We start from the raw sequence: 12,251 nt of genomic DNA, 5'->3' as shown, positions 1-12,251 counted from the left end.
AAGTTTTCAGCCACTCGTGTGGAGATTCACCTGTAAATGGGGGTGGTTGACCATGATCGCCGCACATCACCACTGCGGTATTTTTCTTTAGCAACCAATCCAGAAACTGTTTTAATATATCTAACGGCACAGTGTCTATCTCATCCCAGATTATTTTCTCGGGAATATATTTCGTACCCATTCGTTCAGGTGTCCACGTGCCGCCGCTGTATTTGAAAAAACTGTGATACGTGCACGCGTTAACATCCCGTTGCCTCATCTCCCTGGCAAGTCTGTGTGTGGGAGTCAGCACGACCAAGTCAGAACCGCGAAATAATTCAATCGCCCGAGTTGTCTTACCAGAACCACCAGGCCCGTTCAGATAAACTGTTTTGTGTCTTGTAACAGGATCGTGCACCGGCGGCAGCAACGAAGTTGTCCCCGACGAAGACATTTCTGCGCTGCGATACTCATCCTTGATTTCAACGTCAGCTGATTCACAATATCCTTGTAACATTTCATTCTTTATTCTCCACGAGCCCCACGATGGATCATCCGATATAACATTATCCAACAGCGCTGAGTGTTTTTTATCGATATAAAATGAATCCGTTGCAACTCTCACTGCGATAACAGGGAATCTATTAATCATCGACAACAAATTTATGGATACATAAGCTAGCATCGAAGATCTCAAATGTGTGTACTGAGATGATTCTCCGTCGATATAACTAAAAACAGTTCCTAGTTTTTCCCCGTTTGACAGAAACACATCTTCGCGGTTACAGAACATGTTGTTCGCGGCTGCATCAGCGACAACAAGATCCAATTCAGTCTTGTCCATGATTAATCGACTGTGATGTTGTTTATGATCATACGCTCCACCTTGAGTGAATTTCCCTATTATTCTTCGTCCTAGATCTTTTGCTGTGCTTTCATCATTTCCAAGTTTGCTTTTAAGTACTTCAGGAGCTTTCTTGATGATAGCGTCGATAGAAGTTTCTGGATGTTCTCGTGACCAATCTTCGATGACTTCTTCTAACGTAACCCGCGTTGGAGTTGGCAACCAAACTTCGGTTTGACGACAATAACATATAATCGCTTCGCTGACCGTCAGCGACAACAGTATTCGACTGTCAAGCATGTATCGCAATAACACTATCGGTGCCCATCGCTTCTCAACGAAATGTCTGCCAAACCAAACATAACACACAGGATGTAAATCCTTAGCGAATTTAAACGACGACACACAAGCAAATCCTGTCAGGTCAAAATCAGGTAATGGTCCGTTTACAGCAACTCTTGTCATCGAGTTTGTAACGTGGCCAAACCGTTTAAAATATTCGCTGCATTCTCCACGCCCAAGGAAACTTCCTGGATAACACGCCGTCATGTCCACGGATATCATACCGCGGTAATCATATCGAGTATTCCACAAACCGCCGTGTCCGTATTCGACACAGCTTTGTTGGATATCCCCAAGAAAACTTTTCGGAGTTGGTCTCCATGAATTTCGTTCCCGGGCTACATGTGCGGCAACACCGGGGACAGTAAAACAGTGTGTCAGTAACGTATCAATGTCCGTCGCATGATATTTTTCTGCGAGTTTTTTCATTTCGTGCTGTAACGCCATTGTTCTGTATATTTCCCCGTCGGGTCTCACAAACTGATCATATTCTCCATCTTCGCTACTTCTGAATAACCACACAGACACCGGATCGGTTTTACTTATCTGATAAATAAAATCAAACATGGAGTGCCTCGCACTCTCCCCGTTAGCGGTTCCGTTTTGCAATTCCGGATAATACTTCACAACACGGTCTCGCGGGAATATCCTAACCGAGTCAGTCCAGGCGTGACTGTTATGATCGATAATAGTTATTGGTGCTCCACGGGAATCATATTTACACGCATACAATACCTCACCGGTTAACGATGAAACCGTTATAGGAAATTTTAGTAATCGCTCTAGCTCAGCAACATCATTTATTGACGCTCCTTTATCCGCTACTCGTGTCGCCCACGCTGTTATTTTAGTTTGTCTTAGCGGTGTTAGGCCGTTTCCTCGCATTGCATTTTTAAAATGTTCCATTACTCGCTCAGCTACACAATTCATCCTTGACTCTGACACCTTCATCGGTTTGAGTTTATCAACGCGTGGTTTCTTCATCGGATAAATTCCATAAATGACTGCGGTCACAGGATACGCTCTGGCATAATATGGTATATCAATCCCAACAAGTACTCCCGGGTTTGAGTCTTTACTTAACAGAACGGTTTTCCCCCGCCTGGCATCAAGAACAGGGTCTAGTTTGTCTCTGATAATCCACGTTTCGTCGTCTTTAACAACAAAATTTTATCTGTATGAAATATCTTCTATCGTCGAGATACCCAATTATGTTACGCGCGATTGTATCGTTCATGGTAGCATCAATGATACGGCCACGAGAAATTCCCGCGTGAGAAACGCTCGCGTTTCCGGGGATAATTTTATACGAAGACCACGTGTGTGCGGCACCATCACGACGAAACTCTTCCTTGGCATTCTTGATAACACCAAGCAGTTCCTTTAACCTTCTTCGTCGTGGATCAGCGGTTAACCGGTCAAGATCGAATCGAGAACCTGCAGGTTTTATTCTGGATAGTCTTTCAAATTCCTCCATATTATAATTAAGACAAGTATTTAAATAGACAAATATATTATATATAATGAACGGAAACTCAAAGAGTTTCTTATGCAAGTGGATCAAACTAAATTCATCAGCGCCGTGTAGCAAACCATGCAGAGGCGAATACTGTGGACAACATGCTCAACAGGTCCGCGGTGGGAGTCTAGGACCGATACCGTGTATCAGATGCGGCATTGGAGTACGAGGAAAAACGCAATTATGTTCAGCGTGTGGTGGAAAACGCTATCGAGAACTAAAACGGTATTATGATAAAAAATATCCAAACTGTGATAACACTCTCTCGGAGCGTGATTACATAAATAAGTTTTCAGGCAAATTATGAATTAGACAAATAATTTTGCTTATATTATAATGAATCAAGAATTCGTCCCCGAACAAGAATTTGTTCCACATCCAACTATTCCAAATTATGAAGCGTCACACGATGGTACAGTCAGACACTGCCGGCGACGGAAACCACTCGGTATGGTATCCAATACCGGTTATCTAAAATTCCATGCTGGAGGAAAAGATTATCTCTGTCATCGTTTCGTCTATGAATGTTTCCATGGATTGATCCCTAAGGGTCTTGTCGTTGACCACGTTGACGGGAATCCGACCAATAATGTCATAAACAATCTTCGGATGGTCACGCAACGCAAGAACTGCTTACTGGGTAACACAGGTCATTGTAAAACAGTTGGAAAACGGGCTGTTAAGTCTCGAAATACAGAGACGGGCCAAGAAATGATATTTCAATCAATGGCCGCAGCTGGCAAATATTTCGGTATTTGTCAACCTTCGGTACAACGAGTCGCAAATGGGATCTACAAAACAGCATTTTCAAAAAAGCTCAAACAATATATTTCATTTTCCTACATACAGCTTATCCTCGACGATAACTCGTAAACACTCTCATGCAATTTAAAAATATAAAAAATATAATAATATGAATCACGAAAACAAAAATGTCATAATTGTTGAACTCGAAAAATTGCAACAGCGTGGTTTTAATATTTTACTAAACGCTGAAACAATTATGTCAGATTTTGAATCGTTGAATGAGCGCGCCGGCAAGAACAATCTCGCCGCGTGTTATAGGTTCATTAAAAATATACAGAATTACGTTTACGGGTCACTTGCGTCGATAACTGACGATCAGGTATCTGAATTCGTTCCACTGTGCGGCGCAGTTGAGAAGATCAGGCTTGGATTGTCACAACAATATGAGACTCGAAAATTAATCAACACCAGGGTACGACGGCTACAAGGTCACATAAAGAATCTTGGAAACGCTAACACTTCCGAAAACTCTTCGAGTTCTGACACGGAAATGCCTACGGGTACTAGTGTTTGTGACTCCGTCGACGAAGTATAAGTGCGTGGAAACGCTATGCGTTTTCGAAAACTCTTTGAGTTTCACACACTGAAAGTGTCTCACGCTTTGTACATTTTCACGGTAAAAAAAAAATAATACATTTTTTTTTTGCCCAAGAAATGCTTTGCATGAGCGATGCTAGCGTTTCCAATTTCAGATTTTGGAAATGTTTTACATTTTCAGAATTTGCTCGAGCGCGGGCGCATCAATACAACAATGAGAATAGTTCATAATCTGTTCTCGTTGACACCAAGCTGTGATCATATGATTTTGCTGTAACTGCGTCAATTGTGACCGAGTCAACAAGAAGTCTTCGTTGCCATACACGTCAACGATTATTCTCGCGGGGAAATACTGTTCTGGGGGCTGACTCTTTGAGTTTCCAAATGCGGTTTTTATTGCCTCGTGAAGAATTTGCTTATCATGAATATGAACTCGTGCGTGAATGTATTCATATTGATACATTATATACAACCGTTTTTTTTAAAATGCGTGCTAGCACGAGAAACTCTTCGAGGAGAAACTCTTTGAGTTTCCAACGATAACTTATGAACCACCTGGCGATGCTAGCATCGCTCGGGGGCATTTTAGGATTTCACCAGTAAGTTCACGGAGACAGTCTCGCCACGCAGGTCCAACAAATTCCCCCGTTGGTCGGCGAGTTTGAAATTTATCGTTGACAACAACGGATTATGACACCGTAGATAGACCGGATTGATTGGTTCTTGCACAATCAGAAACCCGGGCGGATCTTTTGGTGTGAACGTGTACAGGATAAACCCCTGTTGGGCCGTAGTATTATCTGATGCGCTGTAGCTACCGTCGATGACGTCACATACAAGATTGACCGCGATAACATCTGTGATCGAAACGATCCCGGGTGAGATGTGTCTGCCATTGGCGGATGTACTGTTGTCGTGCTTGAGAATAACAGGTTGTGGTTTTGTTCGCGTGTACGCGGCAAGAATATCTTCGAAAGATTTCGCGACAAGATCAGAGACCGATTTTCTCAGCGTGTGCGCGTTATATCCAGGAAGTGTAAATTCTGAAATCTTCTCCACGGGAATACCAAATTGGGATGCAAAATTCGATCTTTTTTCGTTTCCGTAATCGCCCTTGAGATTCAGTAGATTCTGAATTATTTTTTGATTTATAATTTCCATCGCGGATGCGAGTTTGTTTAGTTTTTCTATGGCTGTGATAATTTTATCGCGAGAACTGCTTGCAGTTCCAGGACTTGTTAAATCAGAAATATAATCTTGAAAATATACTCGCAACAGTTCTAGCTGTTGTTTATGTGCTTGTTTGATCGGATTAAAAAAATGAGCTTCTATATCTTCTGGCTGGTATTGACGGTATTCCCCGCCCGTGAAAGCTGCCTCTATTATATCTACGGGAATTCTAGGTGATGTTGAAAACCAGGCTTCTCCGGATATTAATTTATCTGCAAATAATAAATAATCCCCGACGAGGTCGTGTGGGTCTTGCTTAACGGTCTCGAAATCTGATTTTTGGGGTGGTGGTGGGCCCGGTTCAGGTTCGGGTCGTTTTTGTGGCCATCCTAATACTGTTCGAAGAGAGCTGCTATAAATATCCACGGCGTATCCCGGTGTTGAGATTTCAATGACCGCAGACAGCGTTGGTTCGTGCGCGGTCAAAGATATTTTGGCTTCCTTGCCGGTGATTCGTTTTATTTGGCGTTGTATCTCATTGTTGATTTCTTCGATCTGATAACTCCCAGTGGGTAGCGTAATTGTATCCCATTCAAGTTCACGTTGTGGGTCCGCGCTGGGTCTCCCGAACACTAACGAATTATTCGGCTGCAGATCACCAAATGATGCCGACCTGATATTGGGCCAGCTGTGATACACACTGAGCTTTGCCAACGCGATTTCGTTCACCCGAATTGGAGTTCGAAAATTAATACCGAATTCTGGTGTCGTCGAGGACACTGAGATCATTGTGGTCCTTACCGGTGTTGTGTTTGTGACTATTTGTTGAAGCAGTTCTATTGACATTATTTATTTGTTTAGTTTTCAAATAGTCATTGTACGCATCTGACATTAGTTTGAATTCAGAATCTGATATCGACGCGGCGTCGCTACCTTGCACGTCTAACGATGATGATATCAGCGATGATAATTTCTGATATGCGGTCGTGGCTATATTTAATTTTGTCGTGTAATCGTGTAATTTTGTGTTAGCGCACGAGGATATTTTTTTTGCTATGATGTTGAAAACTCCCCCCGCGGTAGTGGCCGTACAAACAGAGATCGTGGCCGCGACTGCAATTACCGGAGTGACCGCTGATAGTATTACTCCCGCGGATGCAACAACGGCAGATACTGAATAAACCATAATGTCTAACACTGTTATGCGTCTGCGGTATTTTTTTACTTTTTGACTGGTTACTTCGATGACAGTTTTTAACTCAGATTGCCACTCACGGACTTGATTATACCGATATTGTTGAGCATCTGGAAATCCTTCGAATTTCAACGTTGACATTTATTTAAAAATCGCTGGCGATTTCAATTACTGGTAATTTTCAATTACGTATCCAATTGAGGCGTTGCAGCGACGAATTCCAAACACCACCAGTAAGATGTTGATGTTAATTCCTTGTCGTCGGCTACAAGCATAAATATTTCTTCGGTTCCGCTGTTTAGTATTACAGTGCAAACCGGGGAATACCTATCGGTGGAGGGTCTCCAAGGATATGTTGTGAAGATTTCAAATTTAGCGGCTGAAAACACAGACAACCTGTAAACACCGGTGGCTGTTGCTGTATATTTGATAGTGTTATTTTGTTGTGACCATGTTGCGAATCCCGATGATACCGTGAATACGATGTTGGTGATATGCCCGGGAGTAACTCCAGTGGGAACTTTAATCAAACTGGTTTTGTTAACGATATCAGGAATACCCGATACGATATCCTGCTGTGTTTGTTTGATCGTGTTAATGTTGGTCTTGATATCAGCGAGGTTTACACCGACGACTGGAGGAGTCCCAAAGAACTTACCCACGGACTCATCAGTTTTTGCGAAGTTTCTTTGGAGTCTTTTAAACCCGTTCACGTGAACATCATACTCTGACCGCAGCGTATTTAGTTTACCGTTGACGATGTCCACATATTGTTTGTTTGACGCATCCTGGTCGGATTCGGGATTCGCTAACGCGGTTATTTTGTTGCCGCTCATGCTGAGTTCGCCGGTCATTACGTCGCCGGCTTTTGTTACTTTATCGCTGACTAGGCCAGCAACGTGTTGGTACTGCGCGTCGACGTATTGTTTGTTTGCGGCATCTTCGAGACCTTCCGGATTTTTTAGAACGGTTATTTTGTTGCCGTTCATGCTGAGTTCTCCGGTCATTACGTCGCCGGCTTTTTTCACACATTTATCAACACCTTTATCAATACTGTCTTTGATGCTTGCGATTGATATATTCGAGTCCTTGATCCGGCCGTGGTCACTAAATGCAACGAAGTTATCCTTGGTAGCTCCAAGAACTCTGCGAATTATATCATTCCACTTAATGTTGCTCGTTCTTAGTTTTCCTTGCCTGTCTTGGAAAATAGCAACTTCATCTGGGTCAACTCCGGCTAGATTCAAAAGATTTTCGACTTCATCTCGGGTCGCATATTTTGAGAGATCAGCATCTGTGCTTGGTTTACCTCTTCGTGTGAAAGGTCTTCCGTAAATATCCACCATTATTCTTATTGCTGTTTTTCAAATGCTAGCATTTCTCGATGCGGTATATTCATACACTACTTTATGAGGAGGAGTTGCTGGATTTCTTGAGATTGCATCAAGAACATTTAAAACCTCGTTTCCGCAAATGGGCGGATCAACTAATGTTTGTGTTGGTAACGTCGACTGCCACACTGGAACATTAAAAAATCTGCTGTTGAGAGTGCGAGGCACTCCGCGGACATACCTGAGAAACTCAGTTGGCGGTGCTAGCCCGTACGAATCGAAATAGATAATTCCACGTGGATCGATCGCGTAAGCAACCCAGTGAGTTCCAGGACCGTCTTTGTTGTCGAGATTGATAATGCCAGTTTCTGGATTATTCGGTTGTTGCGGTAATTGATCTCGCATAAATACTCCTCTGAAATGTTTTATGTGCAATTTTTTAACAGCATCGAGTAAATCAAAATTGCTCATTGGAAACATTTTATGTTTCGGCGTTAGAATTATTTTGGATACCATGATGCGGGAGTTCCCGGTAGTCTTAGACCGCGTCCCTTTTTTTTCTTATACCCGTGTCCGGTTGCTTTCTTTAGTGCCATTCCAGCTGCGGTTCCAACTGCACCAAGTGCTGCTGCCTTTGCTACGGCTGGTGCTGCCGCGGCAATCAACGCCGGTATTGCTGCGAGAAGAGGAAATATTCCACCGGTTTTAGTCATGTCCTTGATAGCTGCAGCAGAGAAATTAAGTCGGACACCGGTTTTTGCTGTTAGTGCCTTATTAAAATGTTTAATCTGAGTATTAGTCAACGACAGCTTGTCTGGACCACCAACAAGTTGATCTCGTTTTAGTGTTATTGATGTCCCGCACGTGCTTGCGTTCTTCGATTGCAATTTCTTTGTCTGACCGGAAGTCAAGGTGACGTTAACGTGACTGTATGACATTATATTTCAGAAACTAATCTAATTGTTACATGTTTTCTACTGGAGCGTCAATAACTCTCATTCGTCCGCCAACACCTTCAAGCAGCATTGCTTTATCGGAGAGTATAACCGCGACAGCTCTAAAACCAGCAGGCGGGCCGGCGGGAAACTCACCTACATGAGCTTTGAAGTGTATATCAACGACAGATTGTTTGGTTAGATCCAAATGTTCCAGCGAAAAGTAATAAATCGGATACAACGTTGTGAAATCCAACTGTGATATCTGCAAACCGGTATCAATATTTTGATCACGTCCCATAAATGTCATCAGACGATGATACGCACGCGCAACTTGATTATTTTCAAAATCTATCACTATATCTTCGGATGGTTCTTGATGTCCGTTTATTCGCAGCGAAACTTCAGAGACAGCAAGTTTGTCAAATATCATATGACTCTGTAGTTGGGAAGTCAACCTCGCATTAGCCTGGAGTGCAACAAAAATATGTCGCGGCGCTGATATTCCCTGTTGTGATGATATATGCCACGTAAACTGCCCGAGACCGGCACCTTGAATGGAATCTGTTGATGTTGTTAACCACGATATCAGTGATTTACCGCCTGTGTCCATGAAAGAGAGTAACCGTTGCTCTTCAGTGATCGATGGGGACATCACTGGCATCCACAAAGCAAGCTTGAATAATATTACTTTACCGCCAGCAACACCGTCTTCTCGCCAGATGGCGTCAACGTCATCACTTTTTCGGTTAAGTACAACTGTATGATTGGCTCCAAAAATAACCTTTCTGACATGTCTGCAAAATCCAAAGATGTGAGACAGCGGAATTGCGCATGAAAATCTCCTACGTTCACCTGACAACATCGCCTTGCGCGTTGCAAAACCTAAATTGTACTCTGGACTAGGCCTTAATATTGAAAATGCAGCACCTGGTCTGGCCGCAAATCCAGCCGGTTGCGGGTCTACAGCAGTGCCTTGTGCTGTTTGTACTTGAATAGTAGATCTGTGTTCAGGATGATCAGAATTATCCTTAGCGAACATCATAGTCGGACCAGCTGATCTAGTGTAATCATCTGAGTATCTCGCTAATCCCAGGATTGTTGTAGCAACGTCAACATTATCCTGAATTATTTCAATTTCTCTTCCGTCAATGCTGTATGAAGCACTTTTGAACAGCGCCATGATACCGTTGTTAACAAAACCAACTCGAACATTAGCTCCGTATGCTGTATTAGCGGCAACATCTGTTACAAGTTCACCCGTGACTTCAAGAAATGCTTCAGCGGGCAGGAAATATCTACTTGTATCCTGGACTCGTAATTCAATTCGTCCGCGTTGATTAGGTACTGTTGCCTCATAAGAATAATACTGATAATCGCGCACGGACTCATCTTTTAGTGTTGGTGCATCCATGTCGAACGCTGGATCAGATATAGGTTTAAACATTTTATATAAAATTATTGTCTTCTAAAACGAAATCCGCTTCCTGATATCAGGCTTGTATTTATTTGTTCGGGTGTTTGGGTTACAAGCTCTGCAAGTTTTTGATTGGCAGCCTGATTTATTACTTTACTGACGTCCGCGGGCATAAGTTCAGTACTGGCCAGTTTCACCGGTGGTGGTTTTTTTAATCTACGAGTTAACCGTAACAGTCTATCCTTGATTGACGCGAATGCCTTCCCGGCGAGATCACCAACAGATCCAAGGGTTTTATCCTTGACAACATCAATAGCTTTCATCGACAATTGTTTTGCAATCGGTAACACCTTAGGGGCTATTCTTGAAAACAAACCAGTAACTGTATCACCGAGACCATCTCCGTAGGTTGCTCTGTAGACTGGTAATCGCGAGTTCACTACGCGGACTGGTAACACACTAGCGTGTCTAGGTTGAGAATTGTGCACGATCATTTTATTTAATTATTGTTTCTCTAACTAAATTTGCTAGTCGCTGTAGTAACCATCCGCGAGTTCATCAATGAGTCCCCGGTAGATGCCGATATCCATAATGCCACGCTGAAATAGTCTCTGACAGATATCTGCGGCTTCATTTATAATTTCCGGAGAGTTGTTTCCGGCACGTCTTCCTCCGATGAGAACTTCCAACCGTGATACGTCATTGATGATATTATCAGGACAAATAAAATTATTTCCCAGACCACTACCAGTAGCGGCTGGTGCGTCGTGAAATTCTTCCTCTGGAGATTGCGGCCGAAGTTGTGGCTGAGATGATGAAGGTTGTTTTTTCTGCTGCCGAGTTTGTTTCTGCTGCCGAGAAGAAGGTTGCTGTTGTTGCTGTTGTTGCAGAGGTGGAGGAAGTTGATACCCGGCGGGTTGTTTTTGTTCTATTTGTTTTTGTTTTGCTTGTTCTTCTTTTGCTTGTTTTACTAGTATCTTATGAAGGTTTGTTAAATCTTCATGAAAATTTATAAAATCTGGATCATCATCTCTAGCTTGCTTTTTGTTTGTATATATTCGATATATCCATTTGATAATATTAGCATCAGATGCTTTTTCATGGGTGGGGGTTAAAATTTTAGTTTTATTATATAAACCGTGTAATACTTTTTTAGGTAATTCTTCCCTTTTAGTATTTTTAATTTCTTCGATAAAATCTTCCTTAAATCTTTTAATCAATTCTGCGGTTTCTTTTACTGATTTTGGTTTTTCTTCCCCGGCGGCGACGTCAGTACCTTCAGGTGGAGGTTGAGCCGCAGCGATATCAGTTGGAAGATCTCGTAAAATCTTCTTTGTCTGTTTAGTTCTTCTTGCTATTTTTTCAGCCTGCGTCGCAGTTTGTTTTGATACCGGAAGAAGATCTTCTTTGATGACAGTTGTAACTTTCTCAGTAGCTTTGGTCACGGGTTTAAATAATTCCTCCGCGGATTCTGCAAAGACTTCCCGTGCTTGCTGTCTTAGTTGTAATTTTTGTCTGACACTATCACGGATAGGAAGAAATTTCTGAATTGCTTCGAGACGTTCTCGAGCTAATCTAGTAGTAAGTGCTTCTCCGATATTTGCCATTATTTATTTGTCAATGATTTAATTCCGCTAACATAAAAATGTTTCCTTGGAAACTCGAAGATTTCTCACAGCGGGGGGCCGATCATGGATTTTTCAATGACGGACCCCGCGAGCGATGCTAGCATCGCCAGGGAACCTGTTTTTGTGTGTTTGGCCCTCCTGTATTTGTGAAACTGTTTTTATCTATTTATCCTACTTTTAGTTTCGGTCTGTTCGCCCCCCCCTGCTGCTACTGGGTACCACTAACAATTTTGTGCCAATGTATACGGCAGTATTTACGGAAAGACCGCGATATGTACTGTGGCATACTGCAATTATACTAGGGGCCAACAATGTAATGATCTGGGGCCTGGTACCAAACACTTTTTCTTTCTTCAAATTCACGTATGTCAATAGCTAGAAGAAATATCATGTTGTTATTTATAGCGGACTAACACCGTATTATATCCATTATGTAGTTTATGAAAACAATCACATCCACCCCATCTGAAAATCGAAACTGCTGAGGTGGTGCTCTACAGTTTCGTATTTTGCATAGGATTCGAATTTTAATATAAAGAATTTATCG

The sequence above is a fragment of the Sinohyriopsis cumingii genome, chromosome 14 (assembly GCF_028554795.1).
Source record: "Sinohyriopsis cumingii isolate HCF-2022 chromosome 14, ASM2855479v2, whole genome shotgun sequence".
NCBI classification, from domain to species: domain Eukaryota; kingdom Metazoa; phylum Mollusca; class Bivalvia; order Unionida; family Unionidae; genus Sinohyriopsis; species Sinohyriopsis cumingii.
This window is presented reverse-complemented; position numbering follows the sequence as displayed.